The sequence below is a fragment of the Saccoglossus kowalevskii genome, chromosome 5 (assembly GCF_978046115.1).
Source record: "Saccoglossus kowalevskii chromosome 5, keSacKowa6.1, whole genome shotgun sequence".
Lineage (NCBI taxonomy): Eukaryota > Metazoa > Hemichordata > Enteropneusta > Harrimaniidae > Saccoglossus > Saccoglossus kowalevskii.
In genome coordinates this window covers 4,444,011-4,469,735 of record NC_140645.1, presented here as the reverse complement: position 1 = coordinate 4,469,735, position 25,725 = coordinate 4,444,011, and the positions used below count along the sequence as shown (strand labels likewise).

General features: G+C 43.9%; 107 pseudogenes; all 107 read left to right on the top strand.

The window, feature by feature from the left end:
- The first annotated feature begins 3 nt into the window (after positions 1 to 3).
- LOC146744762 (5S ribosomal RNA) lies at positions 4 to 123 on the top strand (annotated as a pseudogene).
- Positions 124 to 220: 97 nt separating this feature from the next.
- On the top strand, positions 221 to 340 carry LOC146744761 (5S ribosomal RNA; annotated as a pseudogene).
- Positions 341 to 436: 96 nt separating this feature from the next.
- On the top strand, positions 437 to 556 carry LOC146744760 (5S ribosomal RNA; annotated as a pseudogene).
- Positions 557 to 652: 96 nt separating this feature from the next.
- On the top strand, positions 653 to 772 carry LOC146744759 (5S ribosomal RNA; annotated as a pseudogene).
- Positions 773 to 868: 96 nt separating this feature from the next.
- LOC146744758 (5S ribosomal RNA) lies at positions 869 to 988 on the top strand (annotated as a pseudogene).
- Positions 989 to 1,084: 96 nt separating this feature from the next.
- LOC146744757 (5S ribosomal RNA) lies at positions 1,085 to 1,204 on the top strand (annotated as a pseudogene).
- Positions 1,205 to 1,522: 318 nt separating this feature from the next.
- LOC146744756 (5S ribosomal RNA) lies at positions 1,523 to 1,642 on the top strand (annotated as a pseudogene).
- Positions 1,643 to 1,954: 312 nt separating this feature from the next.
- LOC146744755 (5S ribosomal RNA) lies at positions 1,955 to 2,074 on the top strand (annotated as a pseudogene).
- Positions 2,075 to 2,386: 312 nt separating this feature from the next.
- LOC146744754 (5S ribosomal RNA) lies at positions 2,387 to 2,506 on the top strand (annotated as a pseudogene).
- A 96-nt stretch (positions 2,507 to 2,602) lies between these two features.
- Positions 2,603 to 2,722, top strand: LOC146744753 (5S ribosomal RNA; annotated as a pseudogene).
- Positions 2,723 to 3,034: 312 nt separating this feature from the next.
- Positions 3,035 to 3,154, top strand: LOC146744752 (5S ribosomal RNA; annotated as a pseudogene).
- A 312-nt stretch (positions 3,155 to 3,466) lies between these two features.
- On the top strand, positions 3,467 to 3,586 carry LOC146744751 (5S ribosomal RNA; annotated as a pseudogene).
- Positions 3,587 to 3,681: 95 nt separating this feature from the next.
- On the top strand, positions 3,682 to 3,801 carry LOC146744750 (5S ribosomal RNA; annotated as a pseudogene).
- Positions 3,802 to 3,897: 96 nt separating this feature from the next.
- On the top strand, positions 3,898 to 4,017 carry LOC146744749 (5S ribosomal RNA; annotated as a pseudogene).
- A 96-nt stretch (positions 4,018 to 4,113) lies between these two features.
- Positions 4,114 to 4,233, top strand: LOC146744748 (5S ribosomal RNA; annotated as a pseudogene).
- Positions 4,234 to 4,545: 312 nt separating this feature from the next.
- On the top strand, positions 4,546 to 4,665 carry LOC146744747 (5S ribosomal RNA; annotated as a pseudogene).
- Positions 4,666 to 4,761: 96 nt separating this feature from the next.
- On the top strand, positions 4,762 to 4,881 carry LOC146744746 (5S ribosomal RNA; annotated as a pseudogene).
- A 96-nt stretch (positions 4,882 to 4,977) lies between these two features.
- LOC146744745 (5S ribosomal RNA) lies at positions 4,978 to 5,097 on the top strand (annotated as a pseudogene).
- Positions 5,098 to 5,193: 96 nt separating this feature from the next.
- On the top strand, positions 5,194 to 5,313 carry LOC146744744 (5S ribosomal RNA; annotated as a pseudogene).
- Positions 5,314 to 5,409: 96 nt separating this feature from the next.
- On the top strand, positions 5,410 to 5,529 carry LOC146744743 (5S ribosomal RNA; annotated as a pseudogene).
- Positions 5,530 to 5,625: 96 nt separating this feature from the next.
- Positions 5,626 to 5,745, top strand: LOC146744742 (5S ribosomal RNA; annotated as a pseudogene).
- Positions 5,746 to 5,841: 96 nt separating this feature from the next.
- On the top strand, positions 5,842 to 5,960 carry LOC146744741 (5S ribosomal RNA; annotated as a pseudogene).
- A 96-nt stretch (positions 5,961 to 6,056) lies between these two features.
- LOC146744740 (5S ribosomal RNA) lies at positions 6,057 to 6,176 on the top strand (annotated as a pseudogene).
- A 96-nt stretch (positions 6,177 to 6,272) lies between these two features.
- On the top strand, positions 6,273 to 6,392 carry LOC146744739 (5S ribosomal RNA; annotated as a pseudogene).
- Positions 6,393 to 6,489: 97 nt separating this feature from the next.
- On the top strand, positions 6,490 to 6,609 carry LOC146744738 (5S ribosomal RNA; annotated as a pseudogene).
- A 94-nt stretch (positions 6,610 to 6,703) lies between these two features.
- Positions 6,704 to 6,823, top strand: LOC146744737 (5S ribosomal RNA; annotated as a pseudogene).
- Positions 6,824 to 6,919: 96 nt separating this feature from the next.
- LOC146744736 (5S ribosomal RNA) lies at positions 6,920 to 7,039 on the top strand (annotated as a pseudogene).
- A 96-nt stretch (positions 7,040 to 7,135) lies between these two features.
- On the top strand, positions 7,136 to 7,255 carry LOC146744735 (5S ribosomal RNA; annotated as a pseudogene).
- Positions 7,256 to 7,351: 96 nt separating this feature from the next.
- On the top strand, positions 7,352 to 7,471 carry LOC146744734 (5S ribosomal RNA; annotated as a pseudogene).
- A 312-nt stretch (positions 7,472 to 7,783) lies between these two features.
- LOC146744733 (5S ribosomal RNA) lies at positions 7,784 to 7,903 on the top strand (annotated as a pseudogene).
- A 96-nt stretch (positions 7,904 to 7,999) lies between these two features.
- On the top strand, positions 8,000 to 8,119 carry LOC146744732 (5S ribosomal RNA; annotated as a pseudogene).
- Positions 8,120 to 8,215: 96 nt separating this feature from the next.
- Positions 8,216 to 8,335, top strand: LOC146744731 (5S ribosomal RNA; annotated as a pseudogene).
- Positions 8,336 to 8,863: 528 nt separating this feature from the next.
- Positions 8,864 to 8,983, top strand: LOC146744730 (5S ribosomal RNA; annotated as a pseudogene).
- A 96-nt stretch (positions 8,984 to 9,079) lies between these two features.
- LOC146744729 (5S ribosomal RNA) lies at positions 9,080 to 9,199 on the top strand (annotated as a pseudogene).
- A 96-nt stretch (positions 9,200 to 9,295) lies between these two features.
- Positions 9,296 to 9,415, top strand: LOC146744728 (5S ribosomal RNA; annotated as a pseudogene).
- A 94-nt stretch (positions 9,416 to 9,509) lies between these two features.
- LOC146744727 (5S ribosomal RNA) lies at positions 9,510 to 9,629 on the top strand (annotated as a pseudogene).
- A 96-nt stretch (positions 9,630 to 9,725) lies between these two features.
- Positions 9,726 to 9,845, top strand: LOC146744726 (5S ribosomal RNA; annotated as a pseudogene).
- Positions 9,846 to 9,941: 96 nt separating this feature from the next.
- On the top strand, positions 9,942 to 10,061 carry LOC146744725 (5S ribosomal RNA; annotated as a pseudogene).
- Positions 10,062 to 10,157: 96 nt separating this feature from the next.
- On the top strand, positions 10,158 to 10,276 carry LOC146744724 (5S ribosomal RNA; annotated as a pseudogene).
- Positions 10,277 to 10,372: 96 nt separating this feature from the next.
- LOC146744723 (5S ribosomal RNA) lies at positions 10,373 to 10,492 on the top strand (annotated as a pseudogene).
- A 96-nt stretch (positions 10,493 to 10,588) lies between these two features.
- On the top strand, positions 10,589 to 10,708 carry LOC146744722 (5S ribosomal RNA; annotated as a pseudogene).
- Positions 10,709 to 10,804: 96 nt separating this feature from the next.
- On the top strand, positions 10,805 to 10,924 carry LOC146744721 (5S ribosomal RNA; annotated as a pseudogene).
- Positions 10,925 to 11,236: 312 nt separating this feature from the next.
- LOC146744720 (5S ribosomal RNA) lies at positions 11,237 to 11,356 on the top strand (annotated as a pseudogene).
- Positions 11,357 to 11,452: 96 nt separating this feature from the next.
- On the top strand, positions 11,453 to 11,572 carry LOC146744719 (5S ribosomal RNA; annotated as a pseudogene).
- Positions 11,573 to 11,668: 96 nt separating this feature from the next.
- On the top strand, positions 11,669 to 11,788 carry LOC146744718 (5S ribosomal RNA; annotated as a pseudogene).
- Positions 11,789 to 11,882: 94 nt separating this feature from the next.
- LOC146744717 (5S ribosomal RNA) lies at positions 11,883 to 12,002 on the top strand (annotated as a pseudogene).
- Positions 12,003 to 12,098: 96 nt separating this feature from the next.
- Positions 12,099 to 12,218, top strand: LOC146744716 (5S ribosomal RNA; annotated as a pseudogene).
- Positions 12,219 to 12,314: 96 nt separating this feature from the next.
- LOC146744715 (5S ribosomal RNA) lies at positions 12,315 to 12,434 on the top strand (annotated as a pseudogene).
- Positions 12,435 to 12,530: 96 nt separating this feature from the next.
- LOC146744714 (5S ribosomal RNA) lies at positions 12,531 to 12,649 on the top strand (annotated as a pseudogene).
- Positions 12,650 to 12,745: 96 nt separating this feature from the next.
- Positions 12,746 to 12,865, top strand: LOC146744713 (5S ribosomal RNA; annotated as a pseudogene).
- Positions 12,866 to 12,961: 96 nt separating this feature from the next.
- LOC146744712 (5S ribosomal RNA) lies at positions 12,962 to 13,081 on the top strand (annotated as a pseudogene).
- Positions 13,082 to 13,177: 96 nt separating this feature from the next.
- On the top strand, positions 13,178 to 13,297 carry LOC146744711 (5S ribosomal RNA; annotated as a pseudogene).
- A 94-nt stretch (positions 13,298 to 13,391) lies between these two features.
- Positions 13,392 to 13,511, top strand: LOC146744710 (5S ribosomal RNA; annotated as a pseudogene).
- Positions 13,512 to 13,607: 96 nt separating this feature from the next.
- Positions 13,608 to 13,727, top strand: LOC146744709 (5S ribosomal RNA; annotated as a pseudogene).
- Positions 13,728 to 13,822: 95 nt separating this feature from the next.
- Positions 13,823 to 13,942, top strand: LOC146744708 (5S ribosomal RNA; annotated as a pseudogene).
- Positions 13,943 to 14,038: 96 nt separating this feature from the next.
- Positions 14,039 to 14,158, top strand: LOC146744707 (5S ribosomal RNA; annotated as a pseudogene).
- Positions 14,159 to 14,254: 96 nt separating this feature from the next.
- Positions 14,255 to 14,374, top strand: LOC146744706 (5S ribosomal RNA; annotated as a pseudogene).
- Positions 14,375 to 14,470: 96 nt separating this feature from the next.
- On the top strand, positions 14,471 to 14,590 carry LOC146744705 (5S ribosomal RNA; annotated as a pseudogene).
- Positions 14,591 to 14,686: 96 nt separating this feature from the next.
- Positions 14,687 to 14,806, top strand: LOC146744704 (5S ribosomal RNA; annotated as a pseudogene).
- A 96-nt stretch (positions 14,807 to 14,902) lies between these two features.
- Positions 14,903 to 15,022, top strand: LOC146744703 (5S ribosomal RNA; annotated as a pseudogene).
- A 96-nt stretch (positions 15,023 to 15,118) lies between these two features.
- On the top strand, positions 15,119 to 15,238 carry LOC146744702 (5S ribosomal RNA; annotated as a pseudogene).
- A 96-nt stretch (positions 15,239 to 15,334) lies between these two features.
- Positions 15,335 to 15,454, top strand: LOC146744701 (5S ribosomal RNA; annotated as a pseudogene).
- Positions 15,455 to 15,548: 94 nt separating this feature from the next.
- Positions 15,549 to 15,668, top strand: LOC146744700 (5S ribosomal RNA; annotated as a pseudogene).
- Positions 15,669 to 15,764: 96 nt separating this feature from the next.
- LOC146744699 (5S ribosomal RNA) lies at positions 15,765 to 15,884 on the top strand (annotated as a pseudogene).
- Positions 15,885 to 15,980: 96 nt separating this feature from the next.
- Positions 15,981 to 16,100, top strand: LOC146744698 (5S ribosomal RNA; annotated as a pseudogene).
- A 96-nt stretch (positions 16,101 to 16,196) lies between these two features.
- On the top strand, positions 16,197 to 16,316 carry LOC146744697 (5S ribosomal RNA; annotated as a pseudogene).
- A 96-nt stretch (positions 16,317 to 16,412) lies between these two features.
- On the top strand, positions 16,413 to 16,532 carry LOC146744696 (5S ribosomal RNA; annotated as a pseudogene).
- A 96-nt stretch (positions 16,533 to 16,628) lies between these two features.
- LOC146744695 (5S ribosomal RNA) lies at positions 16,629 to 16,748 on the top strand (annotated as a pseudogene).
- Positions 16,749 to 16,844: 96 nt separating this feature from the next.
- On the top strand, positions 16,845 to 16,964 carry LOC146744694 (5S ribosomal RNA; annotated as a pseudogene).
- Positions 16,965 to 17,060: 96 nt separating this feature from the next.
- Positions 17,061 to 17,180, top strand: LOC146744693 (5S ribosomal RNA; annotated as a pseudogene).
- A 96-nt stretch (positions 17,181 to 17,276) lies between these two features.
- Positions 17,277 to 17,396, top strand: LOC146744692 (5S ribosomal RNA; annotated as a pseudogene).
- Positions 17,397 to 17,492: 96 nt separating this feature from the next.
- On the top strand, positions 17,493 to 17,612 carry LOC146744691 (5S ribosomal RNA; annotated as a pseudogene).
- Positions 17,613 to 17,706: 94 nt separating this feature from the next.
- LOC146744690 (5S ribosomal RNA) lies at positions 17,707 to 17,826 on the top strand (annotated as a pseudogene).
- A 96-nt stretch (positions 17,827 to 17,922) lies between these two features.
- On the top strand, positions 17,923 to 18,042 carry LOC146744689 (5S ribosomal RNA; annotated as a pseudogene).
- Positions 18,043 to 18,138: 96 nt separating this feature from the next.
- Positions 18,139 to 18,258, top strand: LOC146744688 (5S ribosomal RNA; annotated as a pseudogene).
- Positions 18,259 to 18,354: 96 nt separating this feature from the next.
- Positions 18,355 to 18,474, top strand: LOC146744687 (5S ribosomal RNA; annotated as a pseudogene).
- Positions 18,475 to 18,570: 96 nt separating this feature from the next.
- On the top strand, positions 18,571 to 18,690 carry LOC146744686 (5S ribosomal RNA; annotated as a pseudogene).
- A 96-nt stretch (positions 18,691 to 18,786) lies between these two features.
- On the top strand, positions 18,787 to 18,906 carry LOC146744685 (5S ribosomal RNA; annotated as a pseudogene).
- A 96-nt stretch (positions 18,907 to 19,002) lies between these two features.
- Positions 19,003 to 19,122, top strand: LOC146744684 (5S ribosomal RNA; annotated as a pseudogene).
- Positions 19,123 to 19,218: 96 nt separating this feature from the next.
- Positions 19,219 to 19,338, top strand: LOC146744683 (5S ribosomal RNA; annotated as a pseudogene).
- Positions 19,339 to 19,434: 96 nt separating this feature from the next.
- Positions 19,435 to 19,554, top strand: LOC146744682 (5S ribosomal RNA; annotated as a pseudogene).
- A 96-nt stretch (positions 19,555 to 19,650) lies between these two features.
- LOC146744681 (5S ribosomal RNA) lies at positions 19,651 to 19,770 on the top strand (annotated as a pseudogene).
- A 96-nt stretch (positions 19,771 to 19,866) lies between these two features.
- On the top strand, positions 19,867 to 19,985 carry LOC146744680 (5S ribosomal RNA; annotated as a pseudogene).
- A 96-nt stretch (positions 19,986 to 20,081) lies between these two features.
- LOC146744679 (5S ribosomal RNA) lies at positions 20,082 to 20,201 on the top strand (annotated as a pseudogene).
- A 96-nt stretch (positions 20,202 to 20,297) lies between these two features.
- Positions 20,298 to 20,417, top strand: LOC146744678 (5S ribosomal RNA; annotated as a pseudogene).
- A 96-nt stretch (positions 20,418 to 20,513) lies between these two features.
- On the top strand, positions 20,514 to 20,633 carry LOC146744677 (5S ribosomal RNA; annotated as a pseudogene).
- A 96-nt stretch (positions 20,634 to 20,729) lies between these two features.
- On the top strand, positions 20,730 to 20,849 carry LOC146744676 (5S ribosomal RNA; annotated as a pseudogene).
- A 96-nt stretch (positions 20,850 to 20,945) lies between these two features.
- LOC146744675 (5S ribosomal RNA) lies at positions 20,946 to 21,065 on the top strand (annotated as a pseudogene).
- Positions 21,066 to 21,161: 96 nt separating this feature from the next.
- On the top strand, positions 21,162 to 21,281 carry LOC146744674 (5S ribosomal RNA; annotated as a pseudogene).
- A 96-nt stretch (positions 21,282 to 21,377) lies between these two features.
- LOC146744673 (5S ribosomal RNA) lies at positions 21,378 to 21,497 on the top strand (annotated as a pseudogene).
- Positions 21,498 to 21,593: 96 nt separating this feature from the next.
- On the top strand, positions 21,594 to 21,712 carry LOC146744672 (5S ribosomal RNA; annotated as a pseudogene).
- A 96-nt stretch (positions 21,713 to 21,808) lies between these two features.
- On the top strand, positions 21,809 to 21,928 carry LOC146744671 (5S ribosomal RNA; annotated as a pseudogene).
- A 96-nt stretch (positions 21,929 to 22,024) lies between these two features.
- LOC146744670 (5S ribosomal RNA) lies at positions 22,025 to 22,144 on the top strand (annotated as a pseudogene).
- Positions 22,145 to 22,240: 96 nt separating this feature from the next.
- LOC146744669 (5S ribosomal RNA) lies at positions 22,241 to 22,360 on the top strand (annotated as a pseudogene).
- A 98-nt stretch (positions 22,361 to 22,458) lies between these two features.
- On the top strand, positions 22,459 to 22,578 carry LOC146744668 (5S ribosomal RNA; annotated as a pseudogene).
- Positions 22,579 to 22,674: 96 nt separating this feature from the next.
- Positions 22,675 to 22,794, top strand: LOC146744667 (5S ribosomal RNA; annotated as a pseudogene).
- A 96-nt stretch (positions 22,795 to 22,890) lies between these two features.
- Positions 22,891 to 23,010, top strand: LOC146744666 (5S ribosomal RNA; annotated as a pseudogene).
- A 96-nt stretch (positions 23,011 to 23,106) lies between these two features.
- On the top strand, positions 23,107 to 23,226 carry LOC146744665 (5S ribosomal RNA; annotated as a pseudogene).
- Positions 23,227 to 23,322: 96 nt separating this feature from the next.
- LOC146744664 (5S ribosomal RNA) lies at positions 23,323 to 23,442 on the top strand (annotated as a pseudogene).
- Positions 23,443 to 23,538: 96 nt separating this feature from the next.
- Positions 23,539 to 23,657, top strand: LOC146744663 (5S ribosomal RNA; annotated as a pseudogene).
- A 96-nt stretch (positions 23,658 to 23,753) lies between these two features.
- LOC146744662 (5S ribosomal RNA) lies at positions 23,754 to 23,873 on the top strand (annotated as a pseudogene).
- A 96-nt stretch (positions 23,874 to 23,969) lies between these two features.
- LOC146744661 (5S ribosomal RNA) lies at positions 23,970 to 24,089 on the top strand (annotated as a pseudogene).
- A 96-nt stretch (positions 24,090 to 24,185) lies between these two features.
- LOC146744660 (5S ribosomal RNA) lies at positions 24,186 to 24,305 on the top strand (annotated as a pseudogene).
- Positions 24,306 to 24,401: 96 nt separating this feature from the next.
- Positions 24,402 to 24,521, top strand: LOC146744659 (5S ribosomal RNA; annotated as a pseudogene).
- Positions 24,522 to 24,617: 96 nt separating this feature from the next.
- LOC146744658 (5S ribosomal RNA) lies at positions 24,618 to 24,737 on the top strand (annotated as a pseudogene).
- A 312-nt stretch (positions 24,738 to 25,049) lies between these two features.
- LOC146744657 (5S ribosomal RNA) lies at positions 25,050 to 25,169 on the top strand (annotated as a pseudogene).
- Positions 25,170 to 25,480: 311 nt separating this feature from the next.
- On the top strand, positions 25,481 to 25,600 carry LOC146744656 (5S ribosomal RNA; annotated as a pseudogene).
- Positions 25,601 to 25,725: the final 125 nt, after the last annotated feature.

Sequence of the window (25,725 nt, the reverse complement as noted above, 5' to 3'; positions counted from 1 at the left end):
TCAGTCTACTGCCAAACCATTGCAGAATACACCAGTTCTCGTCCGATCACTGAAGTTAAACTGCATCGGGCGTGGTTAGTACTTGCATGGGAGACGTGCTGGGAATACCACGTGCAGTAGGCTTATCAATATTTTTATTCCACCGTACATGCTATCTTTTTCCCGTGATTTTTTTGCCTAGCCGAAGCATTAATTGAAATCCAATTCTGACAAATATTCAGCCTACTGCCAAACCATTGCAGAATACACCAGTTCTCGTCCGATCACTGAAGCTAAGCCGCATCGGGCGTGGTTAGTACTTGCCCGGGAGACCGACTGGGAATACCTTGTGTAGTAGGCTCATCAACATTTTTATTCCACATTACATGCTAACTTTTTCCCACGATTTTTTGCCTAGACGAAGCATTAAATAACATACAATTAGGTCGAATATTCAGCCTACTGCCAAACCATTGCAGAATACACCAGTTCTCGTCCGATCACTGAAGTTAAGCTGCATCGGGTGTGGTTAGTACTTGCATGGGAGACTGGCTGGGAATACTACGTGCATTAGGCTCATCAACATTTTTATTCCACCGTACATACTAAATTTTTCCCGGGATTGTTTGCATAGCCGAAGTATTAAACGACATACAATTCGGACGAACATTCAGCCTACTGCCAAGCCATTGCAAAATACACCAGTTCTCGTCCGATCACTGAAGTTAAGCTGCATCGAGCGTGGTTATTACTTGCATGGGAGACCGGCTGGGAATACCACGTGCATTAGGCTCATCATCATTTTTATTCCACCGTACATACTAACTTTTTCCCGGGATTTTTTGCCTAGCCGAAGTATTAAGTTACATCCAATTCCGACGAATATTCAGCCTACTGCCAAACCATTGCAGAATACACCCGTTCTCGTCCTATCACTGAAGTTAAGCTGCATCGGGCGTGGTTAGTACTTGGATGTGAGACCGGCTGGGAATACCACGTGCAGTACGCTTATCGACGTTTTTATTCCACCGTACATACCAACTTTTTCCCGGGATTTGTTGCCTAGCCGAAGTATTAAATTACATCCAATTCCGACGAATATTCAGTCTACTGCCAAATCATTGCAAATTACACCAGTTCTCGTCCGATCACTGAAGTTAAGCTGCATCGGGCGTGGTTAGTACTTGCATGGGAGACCTGCTGGGAATACCACGTGCAGTAGGCATATCAATATTTTTATTCCACCGTACATGCTATCTTTTTCCCGTGATTTTTTGCCTAGCCGAAGCATTAATTGAAATCCAATTCTGACAAATATTCAGCCTACTGCCAAACCATTGCAGAATACACCAGTTCTCGTCCGATCACTGAAGCTAAGCCGCATCGGGCGTGGTTAGTACTTGCACGGGAGACCGGCTGGGAATACCTCGTGGGAATACCTCGTGCTCATCAACATTTTTATTCCACATTACATGCTAACTTTTTCCCATGATTTTTTGCCTAGACGAATCATTAAATGACATACAATTAGGACGAATATTCAGCCTACTGCCAAACCATTGCAGAATACACCAGTTCTCGTCCGATCACTGAAGTTAAGCTGCATCGGGTGTGGTTAGTACTTGCATGGGAGACTGGCTGGGAATACTACGTGCATTAGGCTCATCAACATTTTTATTCCACCGTACATACTAAATTTTTCCCGGGATTGTTTGCATAGCCGAAGCATTAAACGACATACAATTCGGACGAACATTCAGCCTACTGCCAAGCCATTGCAAAATACACCAGTTCTCGTCCAATCACTGAAGTTAAGCTGCATCGAGCGTGGTTAGTACTTGCATGGGAGACAGGCTGGGAATACCACGTGCATTAGGCTCATCAACATTTTTATTCCACCGTGCATACTAACTTTTTCCCGGGATTTTTTGCCTAGCCGAAGTATTAAGTTACATCCAATTCCGACGAATATTCAGCCTACTGCCAAACCATTGCAGAATACACCCGTTCTCGTCCTATCACTGAAGTTAAGCTGCATCGGGCATGGTTAGTACTTGGATGTGAGACCGGCTGGGAATACCACGTGCAGTACGCTCATCAACATTTTTATTCCACCGTACATACCAACTTTTTCCCGGGATTTGTTGCCTAGCCGAAGTATTAAATTACATCCAATTCCGACGAATATTCAGTCTACTGCCAAACCATTGCAAATTACACCAGTTCTCGTCCGATCACTGAAGCTAAGCCGCATCGGGTGTGGTTAGTACTTGCACGAGAGACCGGCGGGGAATACCTCGTGCAGTAGGCTCATCAACATTTTTATTCCACATTACATGCTAACTTTTTCCAATGATTTTTTGCCTAGACGAAGCATTAAATGACATACAATTCGGTCGAATATTCAGCCTACTGCCTAACCACTGCAGAATACACCAGTTCTCGTCCGATCACTGAAGCTAAGCCGCATCGGGCGTGGTTAGTACTTGCACGGGAGACCGGCTGGGAATACCTCGTGCAGTAGGCTCATCAACATTTTTATTCCACATTACATGCTAACTTTTTCCCATGATTTTTTGCCTAGACGAATCATTAAATGACATACAATTAGGACGAATATTCAGCCTACTGCCAAACCATTGCAGAATACACCAGTTCTCGTCCGATCACTGAAGTTAAGCTGCATCGGGTGTGGTTAGTACTTGCATGGGAGACTAGCTGGGAATACTACGTGCATTAGGCTCATCAACATTTTTATTCCACCGTACATACTAAATTTTTCCCGGGATTGTTTGCATAGCCGAAGCATTAAACGACATACAATTCGGACGAACATTCAGCCTACTGCCAAGCCGTTGCAAAATACACCAGTTCTCGTCCAATCACTGAAGTTAAGCTGCATCGAGCGTGGTTAGTACTTGCATGGGAGAGAGGCTGGGAATACCACGTGCATTAGGCTCATCAACATTTTTATTCCACCGTGCATACTAACTTTTTCCCGGGATTTTTTGCCTAGCCGAAGTATTAAGTTACATCCAATTCCGACGAACATTCAGCCTACTGCCAAACCATTGCAGAATACACCCGTTCTCGTCCTATCACTGAAGTTAAGCTGCATCGGGCATGGTTAGTACTTGGATGTGAGACCGGCTGGGAATACCACGTGCAGTACGCTCATCAACATTTTTATTCCACCGTACATACCAACTTTTTCCCGGGATTTGTTGCCTAGCCGAAGTATTAAATTACATCCAATTCCGACGAATATTCAGTCTACTGCCAAACCATTGCAAATTACACCAGTTCTCGTCCGATCACTGAAGCTAAGCCACATCGGGTGTGGTTAGTACTTGCACGAGAGACCGGCGGGGAATACCTCGTGCAGTAGGCTCATCAACATTTTTATTCCACATTACATGCTAACTTTTTCCAATGATTTTTTGCCTAGACGAAGCATTAAATGACATACAATTCGGTCGAATATTCAGCCTACTGCCTAACCATTGCAGAATACACCAGTTCTCGTCCGATCACTGAAGTTAAGCTGCATCTGGCGTGGTTAGTACTTGCATGGGAGACCGGCTGGGAATACCACGTGCATTAGGCTCATCAACATTTTTATATCACCGTACGTACTAACTTTTCCCGGGATTTTTTGCTTAGCCGAAGTATTAAGTTACATCCAATTCCGACGAATTTTCAGCCTACTGCCAAACCATTGCAAAATACACCCGTTCTCGTCCTATCACTGAAGTTAAGCTGCATCGGGCGTGGTTAGTACTTGCATGGGAGACCTGCTGGGAATACTACGTGCAGTAAGCTTATCAATATTTTTATTCCACCGTACATGCTATCTTTTTCCCGTGAATTTTTGCCTAGCTGAAGCATTAATTGAAATCCAATTCCGACAAATAATCAGCCTACTGCCAAACCATTGCAGAATACACCAGTTCTCGTCCGATCACTGAAGCTAAGCCACATCGGGCGTGGTTAGTACTTGCATGGGAGACCGGCAGGGAATACCTCGTGCAGTAGGCTCATCAACATTTTTATTCCACATTACATGCTAACTTTTGCCCATGATTTTTTGCCTAGACGAAGCATTAAATGACATACAATCAGGATGAATATTCAGCCTACTGCCAAACCATTGCAGAATACACCAGTTCTCGTCCGATCACTGAAGTAAAGCTGCATCTGGCGTGGTTAGTACTTGCATGGGAGACCGGCTGGGAATACCACGTGCAGTACGCTCATCAACATTTTTATTCCACATTACTTACTAACATTTTCCCGAGATTTTTTGCTTAGCCGAAGCATTAAACGACATACAATTCGGACGAACATTCAGCCTACTGCCAAGCCATTGCAAAATACACCAGTTCTCGTCCGATCACTGAAGTTAAGCTGCATCGAGTGTGGTTACTACTTGCATGGGAGACCGGATGGGAATACCACGTGCATTAGGCTCATCAACATTTTTATTCCACCGTACATACTAACATTTTCCCGGGATTTTTTGCCTAGCCGAAGTATTAAGTTACATCCAATTCCGACGAATATTCAGCCTACTGCCAAACCATTGCAGAATACACCCGTTCTCGTCCGATCACTGAAGTTAAGCTGCATCGGGCGTGGTTAGTACTTAGATGTGAGACCGGCTGGGAATACCACGTGCAGTACGCTCTTCAACATTTTTATTCCACCGTACATACCAACTTTTTCCCGGGATTTGTTGCCTAGCCGAAGTATTAAATTACATCCAATTTTGACGAATATTCAGTCTACTGCCAAACCATTGCAGATTACACCAGTTCTCGTCCGATCACTGAAGTTAAACAGCATCGGGTGTGGTTAGTACTTGCATGGGAGACCTGATGGGAATACCACGTGCAGTAGGCTTATCAATATTTTTATTCAACCGTACATGCTATCTTTTTCCCGTGATTTTTTGCCTAGCCGATACATTAATTGAAATCCAATTCTGACAAATATTCAGCCTACTGCCAAACCATTGCAGAATAAACCAGTTCTCGTCCGATCACTGAAGCTAAGCCGATGCGGGCGTGGTTAATACTTGCACGGGAGACCGTCTGGGAATACCTCGTGCAGTAGGCTCATCAACATTTTTATTCCACATTACATGCTAACTTTTTCCCATGATTTTTTGCCTAGACGAAGCATTAAATGACATACAATTAGGACGAATATTCAGCCTACTGCCAAACCATTGCAGAATACACCAGTTCTCGTCCGATCACTGAAGTTAAGCTGCATCGGGTGTGGTTAGTACTTACATGGGAGACCGGCTGGGAATACTACGTGCATTAGGCTCATCAACATTTTTATTCCACCGTACATACTAACATTTTCCAGGGATTGTTTGCATAGCCGAAGCATTAAACGACATACAATTCGGACGAACATTCAGCCTACTGCCAAGCCATTGCAAAAAACACCAGTTCTCGTCCGATCACTGAAGTTAAGCTGCATCGAGCGTGGTTACTACTTGCATGGGAGACCAGCTGGGAATACCACGTGCATTAGGCTCATCAACATTTTTATTCCACCGTACATACTAACTTTTTCCCGGGATTTTTTGTCTAGCCGAAGTATTAAGTTACATCCAATTCCGACGAATATTCAGCCTACTGCCAAACCATTGCAGAATACACCCGTTCTCGTCCGATCACTGAAGCTAAGCCGCATCGGGCGTGGTTAGTACTTGCACGGGAGACCGGCTGGGAATACCTCGTGCAGTAGGCTCATCAACATTTTTATTCCACATTACATGCTAACTTTTTCCCATGATTTGTTGCCTAGACGAAGCATTAAATGACATACAATTAGGACGAATATTCAGCCTACTGCCAAACCATTGCAGAATACACCAGTTCTCGTCCGATCACTGAAGTTAAGCTGCATCGGGCGTGGTTAGTACATGCATGGAAACCGGCTGGGAATACCACGTGCATTAGGCTCATCAACATTTTTATTCCACCGTACGTACCAACTTTTTCCCATGATTTTTTGCCTAGGCGAAGCATTAAATGACATCTAATTGCAAAGAATATTCAGCCTACTGCCAAACCAATGCAGACTACATCAGTTCTCGTCCGATCACTGAAGTTAATCTGCATCGGGCATGGTTAGTAATTGAATGGGAGACCGGCTGGGAATACCACGTGCAGTAGGCTTATCAGTATTTTTATTCCACCGTACATAGCAACTTTTTCCCGTGATTTTTTGCCTAGCCGAAGCATTAATTGAAATCCAATTCCGACAAATATTCAGCCTACTGCCAAACCATTGCAGAATACACCAGTTCTCGTCCGATCACTGAAGCTAAGCCGCATCGGGCGTGGTTAGTACTTGCACGAGAGACCGGCGGGGAATACCTCGTGCAGTAGGCTCATCAACATTTTTATTCCACATTACATGCTAACTTTTTTCAATGATTTTTTTGCCTTTACGAAGGATTAAATGACATACAATTCGGTAGAATATTCAGCCTACTGCCTAACCATTGCAGAATACACCAGTCCTCGTCCGATCATTGAAGTTAATCTGCATAGGGCATGGTTAGTACTTGCATGGGTGACCGGCTGGGAATACCACGTGCAGTAGGCTTATCAACATTTTTATTCCACCGTACATACCATATTTCCCGGGATTTGTTGCCTAGCCGAAGTAAAAAATTACATCCAATTCCGACGAATATTCAGCCTACTGCCAAACCATTGCAGAATACACCAGTTCTCGTCCGATCACTGAAGTTAAGCTGCATCGGGCGTGGTTAGTACTTGCGTGGGAGATCGGCTGGGAATACCATCTGCAGTAGGCTGATGAACATTTTTATTCCACAGTACATACTAACTTTTTTCCATGATTTTTTGCCTAGCCGAAGTATTAAATTACATCCAATTCCGACGAATATTCAGCCTACTTCCAAACCATTGCAGAATACACCAGTTCTCGTCCGATCGCTGAAGTTAAGCTGCATCGGGCGTGGTTAGTACTTGCGTGGGAGACCGGATGGGAATACCACCTGCAGTAGGCTAATGAACATTTTCATTCCACCGTACATACTAAACTTTTTCCATGATTTTTTGTATAGCCGAAGCATTAAATGACATCTAATTGCTAAGAATATTCAGCCTACTGCCAAACCAATGCAGAATACACCAGTTCTCGTCCGATCACTGAAGTTAATCTGCTTCGGGCATGCTTAGTAATTGCATGGGAGACTGGCTGGGAATACCACGTGCAGTAGGCTTATCAACATTTTTATTCCACCGTACATACCAACTTTTTCCCGGGATTTGTTGCCTAGCCGAAGTATTAAATTACATCCAATTTCGACGAATATTCAGCCTACTGCCAAACCATTGCAGAATACACCAGTTCTCGTCCGATCACTGAAGCTAAGCCGCATCGGGCGTGGTTAGTACTTGCACGGGAGACCGGCTGGGAATACCTCGTGCAGTAGGCTCATCAACATTTTTATTCCACATTACATGCTAACTTTTTCCCATGATTTTTTGCCTAGACGAAGCATTAAATGACATACAATTAGGACGAATATTCAGTCTACTGCCAAACAATTGCAGAATACACCAGTTCTCGTCCAATCACTGAAGTTAAGCTGCATCGAGCGTGGTTAGTAATTGCATGGGAGACCAGATGGGAATACCACGTGCATTAGGCTCATCAACATTTTTATTCCACCGTACATACTAACTGTTTCCCGGGATTTTTTGCCTAGCCGAAGTATTAAGTTACATCCAATTCCGACGAATATTCAGCCTACTGCCAAACCATTGCAGAATACACCCGTTCTCGTCCTATCACTGAAGTTAAGCTGCATTGGGCGTGGTTAGTACTTGGATGTGAGACCGGCTGGGAATACCACGTGCAGTACGCTCATCAACATTTTTATTCCACCGTACATACCAACTTTTTCCCGGGATTTGTTGCCTAGCCGAAGTATTAAATTACATCCAATTCCGAAGAATATTCAGTCTTCTGCCAAACCATTGCAAATTACACCAGTTCTCGTCCGATCACTGAAGCTAAGCCGCATCGGGCGTGGTTAGTACTTGCACGGGAGACCGGCTGGGAATACCTCGTGCAGTAGGCTCATCAACATTTTTATTCCACCGTACATGCTATCTTTTTCCCGTGAATTTTTGCCTAGCTGAAGCATTAATTGAAATCCAATTCCGACAAATAATCAGCCTACTGCCAAACCATTGCAGAATACACCAGTTCTCGTCCGATCACTGAAGCTAAGCCGCATCGGACGTGGTTAGTACTTGCACGGGAGACCGGCTGGGAATACCTCGTGCAGTAGGCTCATCAACATTTTTATTCCACATTACATGCTAACTTTTTCCCATGATTTTTTGCCTAGACGAAGCATTAAATGACATAAAATTAGGATGAATATTCAGCCTACTGCCAAACCATTACAGAATACACCAGTTCTCGTCCGATCACTGAAGTTAAGCTGCATCGGGCGTGGTTACTACTTGGACGTGGGACAGGCTGGGAATACCACGTGCAGTACGCTCATCAACATTTTAATTCCACCGTACATACCAACTTTTTCCCGGGATTTGTTGCCTAGCCGAAGTATTAAATTACATCCAATTCCGACGAATATTCAGTCTACTGCCAAACCATTGCAGAATAAACCAGTTCTCGTCCGTTCACTGATGTTAAGCTGCATCGGGCGTGGTTAGTACTTGCATGGGAGACCTGCTGGGATTAAAAAGTGCAGTAGGCTTATCAACATTTTTATTCAACCATACATACCACTTTTTTCCCGTGATTTTTTGCCTAGCCGAATCATTAATTGAAATCCAATTCCGACAAATATTCAGCCTACTGCCAAACCATTGCAGAATACACCAGTTCTCGTCCGATCACTGAAGTTAATCTGCATCGGGCATGGTTAGTAATTGCATTGGAGACCGGCTGGGAATACCACGTGCAGTAGGCTTATCAATATTTTTATTCCACCGTACATACCAACATTTTCCCGTGATTTTTTGCCTAGCCAAAGCATTAATTGAAATCCAATTCCGACAAATATTCAGCCTACTGCCAAACCATTGCAGAATACACCAGTTCTCGTCCGATCACTGAAGCTAAGCCGCATCGGGCGTGGTTAGTACTTGCACGAGAGACCGGCGGGGAATACCTCGTGCAGTAGGCTCATCAACATTTTTATTCCACATTACATGCTAACTTTTTCCAATGATTTTTTGCCTAGACGAAGCATTAAATGACATACAATTCGGTCGAATATTCAGCCTACTGCCTAACCATTGCAGAATACACCAGTTCTCGTCCGATCACTGAAGTTAAGCTGCATCGGGCGTGGTTAGCACTTGCGTGGGAGATCGGCTGGGAAAACCATCTGCAGTAGGCTGATGAACATTTTTATTCCACCGTACATACCATATTTCCCGGGATTTGTTGCCTAGCCGAAGTAAAAAATTACATCCAATTCCGACGAATATTCAGCCTACTGCCAAATCATTGCAGAATACACCAGTTCTCGTCCGATCACTGAAGTTAAGCTGCATCGGGCGTGGTTAGTACTTGCGTGGGAGATCGGCTGGGAAAACCATCTGCAGTAGGCTGATGAACATTTTTATTCCACCGTACATACTAACTTTTTTCCATGATTTTTTGCCTAGCCGAAGTATTAAATTACATCCAATTCCGAGGAATATTCAGCCTACTGCCAAACCAATGCAGAATACACCAGTTCCCGTCCGATCACTGAAGTTAAGCTGCATCGGGCGTGGTTAGTACTTGCATGGGAGACCTGCTGGGATTAAAAAGTGCAGTAGGCTTATCAACATTTTTATTCAACCACACATACCACTTTTTTCCCGTGATTTTTTGCCTAGCCGAATCATTAATTGAAATCCAATTCCGACAAATATTCAGCCTACTGCCAAACCATTGCAGAATACACCAGTTCTCGTCCTATCACTGAAGCTAAGCCGCATCGGGCGTGGTTAGTACTTGCACGGGAGACCGGCTGGGAATACCTCGTGCAGTAGGCTCATCAACATTTTTATTCCACATTACATGCTAACTTTTTCCCATGATTTTTTGCCTAGACGAAGCATTAAATGACATACAATTAGGACGAATATTCAGCCTACTGCCAAACCATTGCAGAATACACCAGTTCTCGTCCGATCACTGAAGTTAAGCTGCATCGGGCGTGGTTAGTACATGCATGGAGACCGGCTGGGAATACCACGTGCATTAGGCTCATCAACATTTTAATTCCACCGTACGTACCAAATTTTTCCCATGATTTTTTGCCTAGGCGAAGCATTAAATGACATCTAATTGCGAAAAATATTCAGCCTACTGCCAAACCAATGCAGAATACACCAGTTCTCGTCCGATCACTGAAGTTAATCTGCATCGGGCATGGTTAGTAATTGCATGGGAGACCGGCTGGGAATACCACGTGCAGTAGGCTTATCAATATTTTTATTCCACCGTACATACCAACATTTTCCCGTGATTTTTTGCCTAGCCAAAGCATTAATTGAAATCCAATTCCGACAAATATTCAGCCTACTGCCAAACCATTGCAGAATACACCAGTTCTCGTCCGATCACTGAAGCTAAGCCGCATCGGGCGTGGTTAGTACTTGCACGAGAGACCGGCGGGGAATACCTCGTGCAGTAGGCTCATCAACATTTTTATTCCACATTACATGCTAACTTTTTCCAATGATTTTTTGCCTAGACGAAGCATTAAATGACATTCAATTCGGTCGAATATTCAGCCTACTGCCTAACCATTGCAGAATACACCAGTTCTCGTCCGATCACTGAAGTTAAGCTGCATCGGGCGTGGTTAGTACTTGGACGTGGGACAGGCTGGGAATACCACGTGCAGTACGCTCATCAACATTTTAATTCCACCGTACATACCAACTTTTTCCCGGGATTTGTTGCCTAGCCGAAGTATTAAATTACATCCAATTCCGACGAATATTCAGTCTACTGCCAAACCATTGCAGAATAAACCAGTTCTCGTCCGTTCACTGATGTTAAGCTGCATCGGGCGTGGTTAGTACTTGCATGGGAGACCTGCTGGGATTAAAAAGTGCAGTAGGCTTATCAACATTTTTATTCAACCATACATACCACTTTTTTCCCGTGATTTTTTGCCTAGCCGAATCATTAATTGAAATCCAATTCCGACAAATATTCAGCCTACTGCCAAACCATTGCAGAATACACCAGTTCTCGTCCGATCACTGAAGTTAATCTGCATCGGGCATGGTTAGTAATTGCATTGGAGACCGGCTGGGAATACCACGTGCAGTAGGCTTATCAATATTTTTATTCCACCGTACATACCAACATTTTCCCGTGATTTTGTGCCTAGCCAAAGCATTAATTGAAATCCAATTCCGACAAATATTCAGCCTACTGCCAAACCATTGCAGAATACACCAGTTCTCGTCCGATCACTGAAGCTAAGCCGCATCGGGCGTGGTTAGTACTTGCACGAGAGACCGGCGGGGAATACCTCGTGCAGTAGGCTCATCAACATTTTTATTCCACATTACATGCTAACTTTTTCCAATGATTTTTTGCCTAGACGAAGCATTAAATGACATACAATTCGGTCGAATATTCAGCCTACTGCCTAACCATTGCAGAATACACCAGTTCTCGTCCGATCACTGAAGTTAAGCTGCATCGGGCGTGGTTAGCACTTGCGTGGGAGATCGGCTGGGAAAACCATCTGCAGTAGGCTGATGAACATTTTTATTCCACCGTACATACCATATTTCCCGGGATTTGTTGCCTAGCCGAAGTAAAAAATTACATCCAATTCCGACGAATATTCAGCCTACTGCCAAATCATTGCAGAATACACCAGTTCTCGTCCGATCACTGAAGTTAAGCTGCATCGGGCGTGGTTAGTACTTGCGTGGGAGATCGGCTGGGAAAACCATCTGCAGTAGGCTGATGAACATTTTTATTCCACCGTACATACTAACTTTTTTCCATGATTTTTTGCCTAGCCGAAGTATTAAATTACATCCAATTCCGAGGAATATTCAGCCTACTGCCAAACCAATGCAGAATACACCAGTTCCCGTCCGATCACTGAAGTTAAGCTGCATCGGGCGTGGTTAGTACTTGCATGGGAGACCTGCTGGGATTAAAAAGTGCAGTAGGCTTATCAACATTTTTATTCAACCACACATACCACTTTTTTCCCGTGATTTTTTGCCTAGCCGAATCATTAATTGAAATCCAATTCCGACAAATATTCAGCCTACTGCCAAACCATTGCAGAATACACCAGTTCTCGTCCTATCACTGAAGCTAAGCCGCATCGGGCGTGGTTAGTACTTGCACGGGAGACCGGCTGGGAATACCTCGTGCAGTAGGCTCATCAACATTTTTATTCCACATTACATGCTAACTTTTTCCCATGATTTTTTGCCTAGACGAAGCATTAAATGACATACAATTAGGACGAATATTCAGCCTACTGCCAAACCATTGCAGAATACACCAGTTCTCGTCCGATCACTGAAGTTAAGCTGCATCGGGCGTGGTTAGTACATGCATGGAGACCGGCTGGGAATACCACGTGCATTAGGCTCATCAACATTTTAATTCCACCGTACGTACCAAATTTTTCCCATGATTTTTTGCCTAGGCGAAGCATTAAATGACATCTAATTGCGAAAAATATTCAGCCTACTGCCAAACCAATGCAGAATACACCAGTTCTCGTCCGATCACTGAAGTTAATCTGCATCGGGCATGGTTAGTAATTGCATGGGAGACCGGCTGGGAATACCACGTGCAGTAGGCTTATCAATATTTTTATTCCACCGTACATACCAACATTTTCCCGTGATTTTTTGCCTAGCCAAAGCATTAATTGAAATCCAATTCCGACAAATATTCAGCCTACTGCCAAACCATTGCAGAATACACCAGTTCTCGTCCGATCACTGAAGCTAAGCCGCATCGGGCGTGGTTAGTACTTGCACGAGAGACCGGCGGGGAATACCTCGTGCAGTAGGCTCATCAACATTTTTATTCCACATTACATGCTAACTTTTTCCAATGATTTTTTGCCTAGACGAAGCATTAAATGACATTCAATTCGGTCGAATATTCAGCCTACTGCCTAACCATTGCAGAATACACCAGTTCTCGTCCGATCACTGAAGTTAAGCTGCATCGGGCGTGGTTAGTACTTGCGTGGGAGATCGGCTGGGAAAACCATCTGCAATAGGCTGATGAACATTTTTATTCCACCGTACATACCATATTTCCCGGGATTTGTTGCCTAGCCGAAGTAAAAAATTACATCCAATTCCGACGAATATTCAGCCTGCTGCCAAATCATTGCAGAATACACCAGTTCTCGTCCGATCACTGAAGTTAAGCTGCATCGGGCGTGGTTAGTACTTGCGTGGGAGATCGGCTGGGAAAACCATCTGCAGTAGGCTGATGAACATTTTTATTCCACCGTACATACTAACTTTTTTCCATGATTTTTTGCCTAGCCGAAGTATTAAATTACATCCAATTCCGAGGAATATTCAGCCTACTGCCAAACCAATGCAGAATACACCAGTTCTCGTCCGATCACTGAAGTTAATCTGCATCGGGCATGGTTAGTACTTGCATGGGAGACCGGCTTTGAATACCACGTGCAGTAGGCTTATCAAAATTTTTATTCAACCGTACATACCATTTTTTCCCGCGATTTGTTGCCTAGCCGAAGTATTTAATTACATCCAATTCCGAGGAATATTCAGCCTACTGCCAAACCATTGCAGAATACACCAGTTCTCGTCCGATCGCTGAAGTTAAGCTGCATCGGGCGTGGTTAGTACTTGCGTGGGAGACCGGCTGGGAATACCACCTGCAGTAGGCTATTTAACATTTTTATTCCACCGTACTTACGAACCTTTTTCCATGATTTTTTGCATAGCCGAAGCATTAAACGACATCCAATTCCGACGAATATTTAGCCTACTGCCAACCCATTGCAGAATACACCAGTTCTCGTCCGATCACTGAAGTTAATCTGCATCGGGCGTGGTTAGTACTTGCATGGGAGACCGGCTGGGAATACCACGTGCAGTAGGCTTATCAATATTTTTATTCCACCGTACATACCAACTTTTTCCCGTGATTTTTTGCCTAGCCGAAGCATTAATTGAAATCCAATTCCGACAAATATTCAGCCTACTGCCAAACCATTGCAGAATACACCAGTTCTCGTCCGATCACTGAAGCTAAGCCGCATCGGGCGTGGTTAGTACTTGCACGTGAGACCGGCGGGGAATACCTCGTGCAGTAGGCTCATCAACATTTTTATTCCACATTACATGCTAACTTTTTCCAATGATTTTTTGCCTTGACGAAGGATTAAATGACATACAATTCGGTAGAATATTCAGCCTACTGCCAACCCATTGCAGAATACACCAGTTCTCGTTCGATCACTGAAGTTAATCAGCATCGGGCGTGGTTAGTACTTGCATGGAATACCGGCTGGGAATACCACGTGCAGTAGGCTTATCAATATTTTTATTCCACCGTACATACCAACTTTTTCCCGTGATTTTTTGCCTAGCCGAAGCATTAATTGAAATCCAATTCCGACAAATATTCAGCCTACTGCCAAATCATTGCAGAATACACCAGTTCTCGTCCGATCACTGGAGTTAAGCTGCATCGGGCGTGGTTAGTACTTGCGTGGGAGATCGGCTGGGAAAACCATCTGCAGTAGGCTGATGAACATTTTTATTCCACCGTACATACTAACTTTTTTCCATGATTTTTTGCCTAGCCGAAGTATTAAATTACATCCAATTCCGAGGAATATTCAGCCTACTGCCAAACCAATGCAGAATACACCAGTTCTCGTCCGATCACTGAAGTTAATCAGCATCGGGCGTGGTTAGTACTTGCATGGAATACCGGCTGGGAATACCACGTGCAGTAGGCTTATCAATATTTTTATTCCACCGTACATACCAACTTTTTCCCGTGATTTTTTGCCTAGCCGAAGCATTAATTGAAATCCAATTCCGACAAATATTCAGCCTACTGCCAAACCATTGCAGAATACACCAGTTCTCGTCCGATCACTGAAGCTAAGCCGCATCGGGCGTGGTTAGTACTTGCACGTGAGACCGGCGGGGAATACCTCGTGCAGTAGGCTCATCAACATTTTTATTCCACATTACATGCTAACTTTTTCCAATGATTTTTTGCCTTGACGAAGGATTAAATGACATACAATTCGGTAGAATATTCAGCCTACTGCCCAACCATTGCAGAATACACCAGTTCTCGTCCGATCACTGAAGTTAAGCTGCATCGGGCGTGGTTAGTACTTGCGTGGGAGATCGGCTGGGAAAACCATCTGCAGTAGGCTGATGAACATTTTTATTCCACCGTACATACCATATTTCCCGGGATTTGTTGCCTAGCCGAAGTAAAAAATTACATCCAATTCCGACGAATATTCAGCCTGCTGCCAAATCATTGCAGAATACACCAGTTCTCGTCCGATCACTGGAGTTAAGCTGCATCGGGCGTGGTTAGTACTTGCGTGGGAGATCGGCTGGGAAAACCATCTGCAGTAGGCTGATGAACATTTTTATTCCACCGTACATACTAACTTTTTTCCATGATTTTTTGCCTAGCCGAAGTATTAAATTACATCCAATTCCGAGGAATATTCAGCCTACTGCCAAACCAATGCAGAATACACCAGTTCTCGTCCGATCACTGAAGTTAATCTGCATCGGGCATGGTTAGTACTTGCATGGGAGACCGGCTGGGAATACCACGTGCAGTAGGCTTATCAACATTTTTATTCAACCGTACATACCATTTTTTTCCCGCGATTTGTTGCCTAGCCGAAGTATTTAATTACATCCAATTCCGAGGAATATTCAGCCTACTGCCAAACCATTGCAGAATACACCAGTTCTCGTCCGATCGCTGAAGTTAAGCTGCATCGGGCGTGGTTAGTACTTGCGTGGGAGACCGGCTGGGAATACCACCTGCAGTAGGCTAATGAACATTTTTATTCCACCGTACATACGAACCTTTTTCCATGATTTTTTGCATAGCCGAAGCATTAAACGACATCCAATTCCGACGAATATTTAGCCTACTGCCAACCCATTGCAGAATACACCAGTTCTCGTCCGATCACTGAAGTTAATCTGCATCGGGCGTGGTTAGTACTTGCATGGGAGACCGGCTGGGAATACCACGTGCAGTAGGCATATCAACATTTTTATTCCACCATTCATACTATCTTTTTCCCGTGATTTTTTGCCTAGCCGAAGCATTAATTGAAATCCAATTCCGACAAATATTCAGCCTACTGCCAAACCATTGCAGAATACACCAGTTCTCGTCCGATTACTGAAGTTAAGCTGCATCGGGCGTGGTTAGTACTTGCATGGGAGACCGGCTGGGAATACCACGTGCAGTAGGCTTATCAATATTTTTATTCCACCGTACATACCAACTTTTTCCCGTGATTTTTTGCCTAGCCGAAGCATTAATTGAAATCCAATTCCGACAAATATTCAGCCTACTGCCAAACCATTGCAGAATACACCAGTTCTCGTCCGATCACTGAAGCTAAGCCGCATCGGGCGTGGTTAGTACTTGCACGTGAGACCGGCGGGGAATACCTCGTGCAGTAGGCTCATCAAGATTTTTATTCCACATTACATGCTAACTTTTTCCAATGATTTTTTGCCTTGACAAAGGATTAAATGACATACAATTCGGTAGAATATTCAGCCTACTGCCAACCCATTGCAGAATACACCAGTTCTCGTTCGATCACTGAAGTTAATCAGCATCGGGCGTGGTTAGTACTTGCATGGGAGACCGGCTGGGAATACCACGTGCAGTAGGCTTATCAATATTTTTATTCCACCGTACATACCAACTTTTTCCCGTGATTTTTTGCCTAGCCGAAGCATTAATTGAAATCCAATTCCGACAAATATTCAGCCTACTGCCAAACCATTGCAGAATACACCAGTTCTCGTCCGATCACTGAAGCTAAGCCGCATCGGGCGTGGTTAGTACTTGCACGTGAGACCTGCGGGGAATACCTCGTGCAGTAGGCTCATCAACATTTTTATTCCACATTACATGCTAACTTTTTCCAATGATTTTTTGCCTTGACGAAGGATTAAATAACATACAATTCGGTAGAATATTCAGCCTACTGCCCAACCATTGCAGAATACACCAGTTCTCGTCCGATCACTGAAGTTAAGCTGCATCGGGCGTGGTTAGTACTTGCATGGGAGACCGGCTGGGAATACCACGTGCAGTAGGATGATGAACATTTTTAGTCCACATTACATACTAACTTTTTCCCATGATTTTTTGCCTAGACGAAGCACTAAATGACATCCAATTGCGACGAATATTCAGCCTACTGCCAAACCAATGCAGAATACACCAGTTCTCGTCTCATCATTGAAGTTAATCTGCATAGGGCATGGTTAGTACTTGCATGGGAGACCGGCTGGGAATACCACGTGCAGTAGGCTTATCAACATTTTTATTCCACCGTACATACCATATTTCCCGGGATTTGTTGCCTAGCCGAAGTAAAAAATTTCATCCAATTCCGACGAATATTCAGCCTACTGCCAAACCATTGCAGAATACACCAGTTCTCGTCCGATCACTGAAGTTAAGCTGCATCGGGCGTGGTTAGTACTTGCGTGGGAGATCGGCTGGGAATACCATCTGCAGTAGGCTGATGAACATTTTTATTCCACCGTACATACTAACTTTTTTCCATGATTTTTAGCCTAGCCGAAGTATTAAATTACATCCAATTCCGACGAATATTCAGCCTACTGCCAAACCATTGCAGAATACACCAGTTCTCGTCCGATCGCTGAAGTTAAGCTGCATCGGGCGTGGTTAGTACTTGCGTGGGAGACCGGCTGGGAATACCACCTGCAGTAGGCTAATGACCATTTTTATTCCACCGTACATACTAACCTTTTTCCATGATTTTTTGCATAGCCGAAGCATTAAATGACATCTAATTGCTAAGAATATTCAGCCTACTGCCAAACCAATGCAGAATACACCAGTTCTCGTCCGATCACTGAAGTTAATCTGCATCGGGCATGCTTAGTAATTGCATGGGAGACCGGCTGGGAATACCACGTGCAGTAGGCTTATCAACATTTTTATTCCACCGTACATACCAACTTTTTCCCGGGATTTGTTGCCTAGCCGAAGTATTAAATTACATCCAATTTCGACGAATGTTCAGCCTACTGCCAAACCATTGCAGAATACACCAGTTCTCGTCCGATCACTGAAGCTAAGCCGCATCGGGCGTGGTTAGTACTTGCACGGGAGACCGGCTGGGAATACCTCGTGCAGTAGGCTCATCAACATTTTTATTCCACATTACATGCTAAATTTTTCCCATGATTTTTTGCCTAGACGAAGCATTAAATGACATACAATTAGGACGAATATTCAGCCTACTGCCAAACCATTGCAGAATACACCAGTTCTCGTCCAATCACTGAAGTTAAGCTGCATCGAGCGTGGTTAGTAATTGCATGGGAGACCAGCTGGGAATACCACGTGCATTAGGCTCATCAACATTTTTATTCCACCGTACATACTAACTTTTTCCCGGGATTTTTTGCCTAGCCGAAGTATTAAGTTACATCCAATTCCGAAGAATATTCAGTCTACTGCCAAACCATTGCAAATTACACCAGTTCTCGTCCGATCACTGAAGTTAAGCTGCATTGGGCGTGGTTAGTACTTGCATGGGAGACCTGCTGGGAATTCCACGTGCAGTAGGCTTATCAATATTTTTATTCCACTGTACATGCTATCTTTTTCCCATGAATTTTTGCCTAGCTGAAGCATTAATTGAAATCCAATTCCGACAAATAATCAGCCTACTGCCAAACCATTGCAGAATACACTAGTTCTCGTCCGATCACTGAAGCTAAGCTGCATCGGGCGTGGTTAGTACTTGCACGGGAGACCGGCTGGGAATACCTCGTGCAGTAGGCTCATCAACATTTTTATTCCACATTACATGCTAACTTTTTCCCATGATTTTTTGCCTAGACGAAGCATTAAATGACATAAAATTAGGATGAATATTCAACCTACTGCCAAACCATTGCAGAATACACCAGTTCTCGTCCGATCACTGAAGTTAAGCTGCAACGGGCGTGGTTAGTACTTGGATGTGAGACAGGCTGGGAATACCACGTGCAGTACGCTCATCAACATTTTAATTCCACCGTACATACCAACTTTTTCCCGGGATTTGTTGCCTAGCCGAAGTATTAAATTACATCCAATTCCGACGAATATTCAGTCTACTGCCAAACCATTGCAGAATACACCAGTTCTCGTCCGATCACTGATGTTAAGCTGCATCGGGCGTGGTTAGTACTTGCATGGGAGACCTGCTGGGATTAAAAAGTGCAGTAGGCTTATGAACATTTTTATTCAACCATACATACCACTTTTTTCCCGTGATTTTTTGCCTAGCCGAATCATTAATTGAAATCCAATTCCGACAAATATTCAGCCTACTGCCAAACCATTGCAGAATACACCAGTTGTCGTCCTATCACTGAAGCTAAGCCGCATCGGGCGTGGTTAGTACTTGCACGGGAGACCGGCTGGGAATACCTCGTGCAGTAGGCTCATCAACATTTTTATTCCACATTACATACTAACTTTTTCCCATGATTTTTTGCCTAGACGAAGCATTAAATGACATACAATTAGGACGAATATTCAGCCTACTGCCAAACCATTGCAGAATACACCAGTTCTCGTCCGATCACTGAAGTTAAGCTGCATCGGGCGTGGTTAGTACATGCATGGAGACCGGCTGGGAATACCACGTGCAGTAGGCTTATCAACATTTTTATTCCACCGTACATACCAACTTTTTCCCGGGATTTGTTGCCTAGCCGAAGTATTAATTTACATCCAATTTCGACGAATGTTCAGCCTACTGCCAAACCATTGCAGAATACACCAGTTCTCGTCCGATCACTGAAGCTAAGCCGCATCGGGCGTGGTTAGTACTTGCACGGGAGACCGGCTGGGAATACCTCGTGCAGTAGGCTCATCAACATTTTTATTCCACATTACATGCTAAATTTTTCCCATGATTTTTTGCCTAGACGAAGCATTAAATGACATACAATTAGGACGAATATTCAGCCTACTGCCAAACCATTGCAGAATACACCAGTTCTCGTCCAATCACTGAAGTTAAGCTGCATCGAGCGTGGTTAGTAATTGCATGGGAGACCAGCTGGGAATACCACGTGCATTAGGCTCATCAACATTTTTATTCCACCGTACATACTAACTTTTTCCCGGGATTTTTTGCCTAGCCGAAGTATTAAGTTACATCCAATTCCGAAGAATATTCAGTCTACTGCCAAACCATTGCAAATTACACCAGTTCTCGTCCGATCACTGAAGTTAAGCTGCATTGGGCGTGGTTAGTACTTGCATGGGAGACCTGCTGGGAATTCCACGTGCAGTAGGCTTATCAATATTTTTATTCCACCGTACATGCTATCTTTTTCCCATGAATTTTTGCCTAGCTGAAGCATTAATTGAAATCCAATTCCGACAAATAATCAGCCTACTGCCAAACCATTGCAGAATACACCAGTTCTCGTCCGATCACTGAAGCTAAGCTGCATCGGGAATGGTTAGTACTTGCACGGGAGACCGGCTGGGAATACCTCGTGCAGTAGGCTCATCAACATTTTTATTCCACATTACATGCTAACTTTTTCCCATGATTTTTTGCCTAGACGAAGCATTAAATGACATAAAATTAGGATGAATATTCAACCTACTGCCAAACCATTGCAGAATACACCAGTTCTCGTCCGATCACTGAAGTTAAGCTGCATCGGGCGTGGTTAGTACTTGGATGTGAGACAGGCTGGGAATACCACGTGCAGTACGCTCATCAACATTTTAATTCCACCGTACATACCAACTTTTTCCCGGGATTTGTTGCCTAGCCGAAGTATTAAATTACATCCAATTCCGACGAATATTCAGTCTACTGCCAAACCATTGCAGAATACACCAGTTCTCGTCCGACCACTGATGTTAAGCTGCATCGGGCGTGGTTAGTACTTGCATGGGAGACCTGCTGGGATTAAAAAGTGCAGTAGGCTTATCAACATTTTTATTCAACCATACATACCACTTTTTTCCCGTGATTTTTTGCCTAGCCGAATCATTAATTGAAATCCAATTCCGACAAATATTCAGCCTACTGCCAAACCATTGTAGAATACACCAGTTCTCGTCCGATCACTGAAGCTAAGCCGCATCGGGCGTGGTTAGTACTTGCACGGGAGACCGGCTGGGAATACCTCGTGCAGTAGGCTCAACAACATTTTTATTCCACATTACATAATAACTTTTTCCCATGATTTTTTGCCTAGACGAAGCATTAAATGACATACAATTAGGACGAATATTCAGCCTACTGCCAAACCATTGCAGAATACACCAGTTCTCGTCCGATCACTGAAGTTAAGCTGCATCGGGCGTGGTTAGTACATGCATGGAGACCGGCTGGGAATACCACGTGCATTAGGCTCATCAACATTTTTATTCCACCGTACATACCAACTTTTTCCCGGGATTTGTTGCCTAGCCGAAGTATTAAATTACATCCAATTTCGACGAATATTCAGCTTACTGCCAAACCAATGCAGAATACACCAGTTCTCGTCCGATCACTGAAGTTAATCTGCATCGGGCATGCTTAGTAATTGCATGGGAGACTGGCTGGGAATACCACGTGCAGTAGGCTTATCAACATTTTTATTCCACCGTACATACCAACTTTTTCCCGGGATTTGTTGCCTAGCCGAAGTATTAAATTACATCCAATTTCGACGAATATTCAGCCTACTGCCAAACCATTGCAGAATACACCAGTTCTCGTCCAATCACTGAAGTTAAGCTGCATCGAGCGTGGTTAGTAATTGCATGGGAGACCAGCTGGGAATACCACGTGCATTAGGCTCATCAACATTTTTATTCCACCGTACATACTAACTTTTTCCCGGGATTTTTTGCCTAGCCGAAGTATTAAGTTACATCCAATTCCGACGAATATTCAGCCTACTGCCAAACCATTGCAGAATACACCCGTTGTCGTCCTATCACTGAAGTTAAGCTGCATCGGGCGTGGTTAGTACTTGGATGTGAGACCGGCTGGGAGTACCACGTGCAGTACGCTCATCAACATTTTTTTATTCCACCGTACATACCAACTTTTTCCCGGGATTTGTTGCCTAGCCGAAGTATTAAATTACATCCAATTCCGAAGAATATTCAGTCTACTGCCAAACCGTTGCAAATTACACCAGTTATCGTCCGATCACTGAAGTTAAGCTGCATTGGGCGTGGTTAGTACTTGCATGGGAGACCTGCTGGGAATACCACGTGCAGTAGGCTTATCAATATTTTTATTCCACTTTACATGCTATCTTTTTCCCGTGAATTTTTGCCTAGCTGAAGCATTAATTGAAATCCAATTCCGACAAATAATCAGCCTACTGCCAAACCATTGCAGAATACACCAGTTCTCGTCCGATTACTGAAGCTAAGCTGCATCGGGCGTGGTTAGTACTTGCACGGGAGACCGGCTGGGAATACCTCGTGCAGTAGGCTCATCAACATTTTTATTCCACATTACATGCTAACTTTTTCCCATGATTTTTTGCCTAGACGAAGCATTAAATGACATAAAATTAGGATGAATATTCAGCCTACTGCCAAACCATTGCAGAATACACCAGTTCTCGTCCGATCACTGAAGTTAAGCTGCATCGGGCGTGGTTAGTACTTGGATGTGAGACAGGCTGGGAATACCACGTGCAGTACGCTCATCAACATTTTAATTCCACCGTACATACCAACTTTTTCCCGGGATTTGTTGCCTAGCCGAAGTATTAAATTACATCCAATTCCGACGAATATTCAGTCTACTGCCAAACCATTGCAGAATACACCAGTTCTCGTCCGATCACTGATGTTAAGCTGCATCGGGCGTGGTTAGTACTTGCATGGGAGACCTGCTGGGATTAAAAAGTGCAGTAGGCTTATCAACATTTTTATTCAACCATACATACCACTTTTTTCCCGTGATTTTTTGCCTAGCCGAATCATTAATTGAAATCCAATTCCGACAAATATTCAGCCTACTGCCAAACCATTGCAGAATACACCAGTTCTCGTCCTATCACTGAAGCTAAGCCGCATCGGGCGTGGTTAGTACTTGCACGGGAGACCGGCTGGGAATACCTCGTGCAGTAGGCTCATCAACATTTTTATTCCACATTACATACTAACATTTTCCCATGATTTTTTGCCTAGACGAAGCATTAAATGACATACAATTAGGACGAATATTCAGCCTACTGCCAAACCATTGCAGAATACACCAGTTCTCGTCCGATCACTGAAGTTAAGCTGCATCGGGCGTGGTTAGTACATGCATGGAGACCGGCTGGGAATACCACGTGCATTAGGCTCATCAACATTTTAATTCCACCGTACGTACCAACTTTTTCCCATGATTTTTTGCCTAGGCGAAGCATTAAATGACATCTAATTGCAAAGAATATTCAGCCTACTGCCAAACCAATGCAGAATACACCAGTTCTCGTCCGATCACTGAAGTTAATCTGCATCGGGCATGGTTAGTAATTGCATGGGAGACCGGCTGGGAATACCACGTGCAGTAGCCTTATCAATATTTTTATTCCACCGTACATACCAACTTTTTCCCGTGATTTTTTGCCTAGCCGAAGCATTAATTGAAATCCAATTCCGACAAATATTCAGCCTATTGCCAAACCATTGCAGAATACACCAGTTCTCGTCCGATCACTGAAGCTAAGCCGCATCGGGCGTGGTTAGTACTTGCACGAGAGACCGGCGGGGAATACCTCGTGCAGTAGGCTCATAAACATTTTTATTCCACATGACATGCTAACTTTTTCCAATGATTTTTTGCCTAGACGAAGCATTAAATGACATACAATTCGGTCGAATATTCAGCCTACTGCCTAACCATTGCAGAATACACCAGTTCTCGTCCGATCACTGAAGTTAAGCTGCATCGGGCGTGGTTAGTACTTGCATGGGAGACCGGCTGAGAATGCCATGTGCAGTAGGCTCACCAACATTTTTATTCCACCGTACATACTAACTTTTTTCCATGATTTTTTGCCTAGCCGAAGCATTAAATGACATCCAATTGCGACGAATATTCAGCCTACTTCTAAACCATTGCAGAATACACCAGTTCTCGTCCGATCACTGAAGTTAAGCTGCATAGGGCGTGGTTAGTACTTGCATGGTAGAACGGCTGGGAATACCACGTGCAGTAGGCTCATCAATATTTTTATTCCACCGTACATACTAACTTTTTCCCGGGATTTTTTGCCTAGCCGAAGCATTAAACGACATCCAATTCCGACGAATATTCAGACTACTGCCAACCCATTGCAGAATACACCAGTTCTCGTCCGATCACTGAAGTTAAGTTGCATCGGGCGTGGATTGTACTTGCATGGGAGACCGGCAGGGAATACCACGTGCAGTAGGCTCATCAATATTTTTATTCCACATTACATACTAACATTTTCCCATGATTTTTTGCCTAAATGAAGCATTAAATGACATACAATACGGACAAATATTCAGCCTACAGCCAAACCATTGCAGAACACACTAGTTCTCGTCATATCAATGAAGTTAAGCTGCATCGGGCGTGGTGAGTACTTGCGTGGTAGACCGGCTGGGAATACCACGTCCAGTAGGCTCATCAACATTTTTATTCCACCGTACATACTAACTTTTTCGCGGGATTTTTTGCATAGCCGACGCATTAAACGACATCCAATTCCGTCGAATATTCAGCCTACTGCCAACCCATTGCAGAATACACCAGTTCTCGTCCGATCACTGAAGTTAAGCTGCATCGGGCGTGGTTAGTACTTGCATGGTACACCGGCTGGGAATACCACATGCAGTAGGCTCATCAACAGTTTTATTCCACATTACATACTAACTTTTTCCTGTGATTTTTTGCCGAGCCATAGCATTAAATGACATTCAATTCCGACGAATATTCAGCCTACTGCCAAACCATTGCACAATACACAAGTTCTCGTCCGATCACTGCAGTTAAGCCCACCGGACGTGGTTAGTACTTGCATGGGAGACCGGCTGAGAATACCACAAGCAGTAGGCTCATCAACATTTTTATTCCACCGTACATACTAACTTTTTCGCGGGATTTTTTGCATAGCCGAAGCATTAAACGACATCCAATTCCGACGAATATTCAGCCTACTGCCAACCCATTGCAGAATACACCAGTTCTCGTCCGATCACTGAAGCTAAGCTGCATCGGGCGTGGTTAGTACTTGCATGGGAGACTGGCTGGGAATACCACTTGCATTAGGCTCATCGACATTTTTATTCCACATTACATACTAACATTTTCCCATGATTTTTTGCCTAGACGAAGCATTAAATGACATACAATACGGACGAATATTCAGCCTACTGCCAAAACATTGCAGAACACAC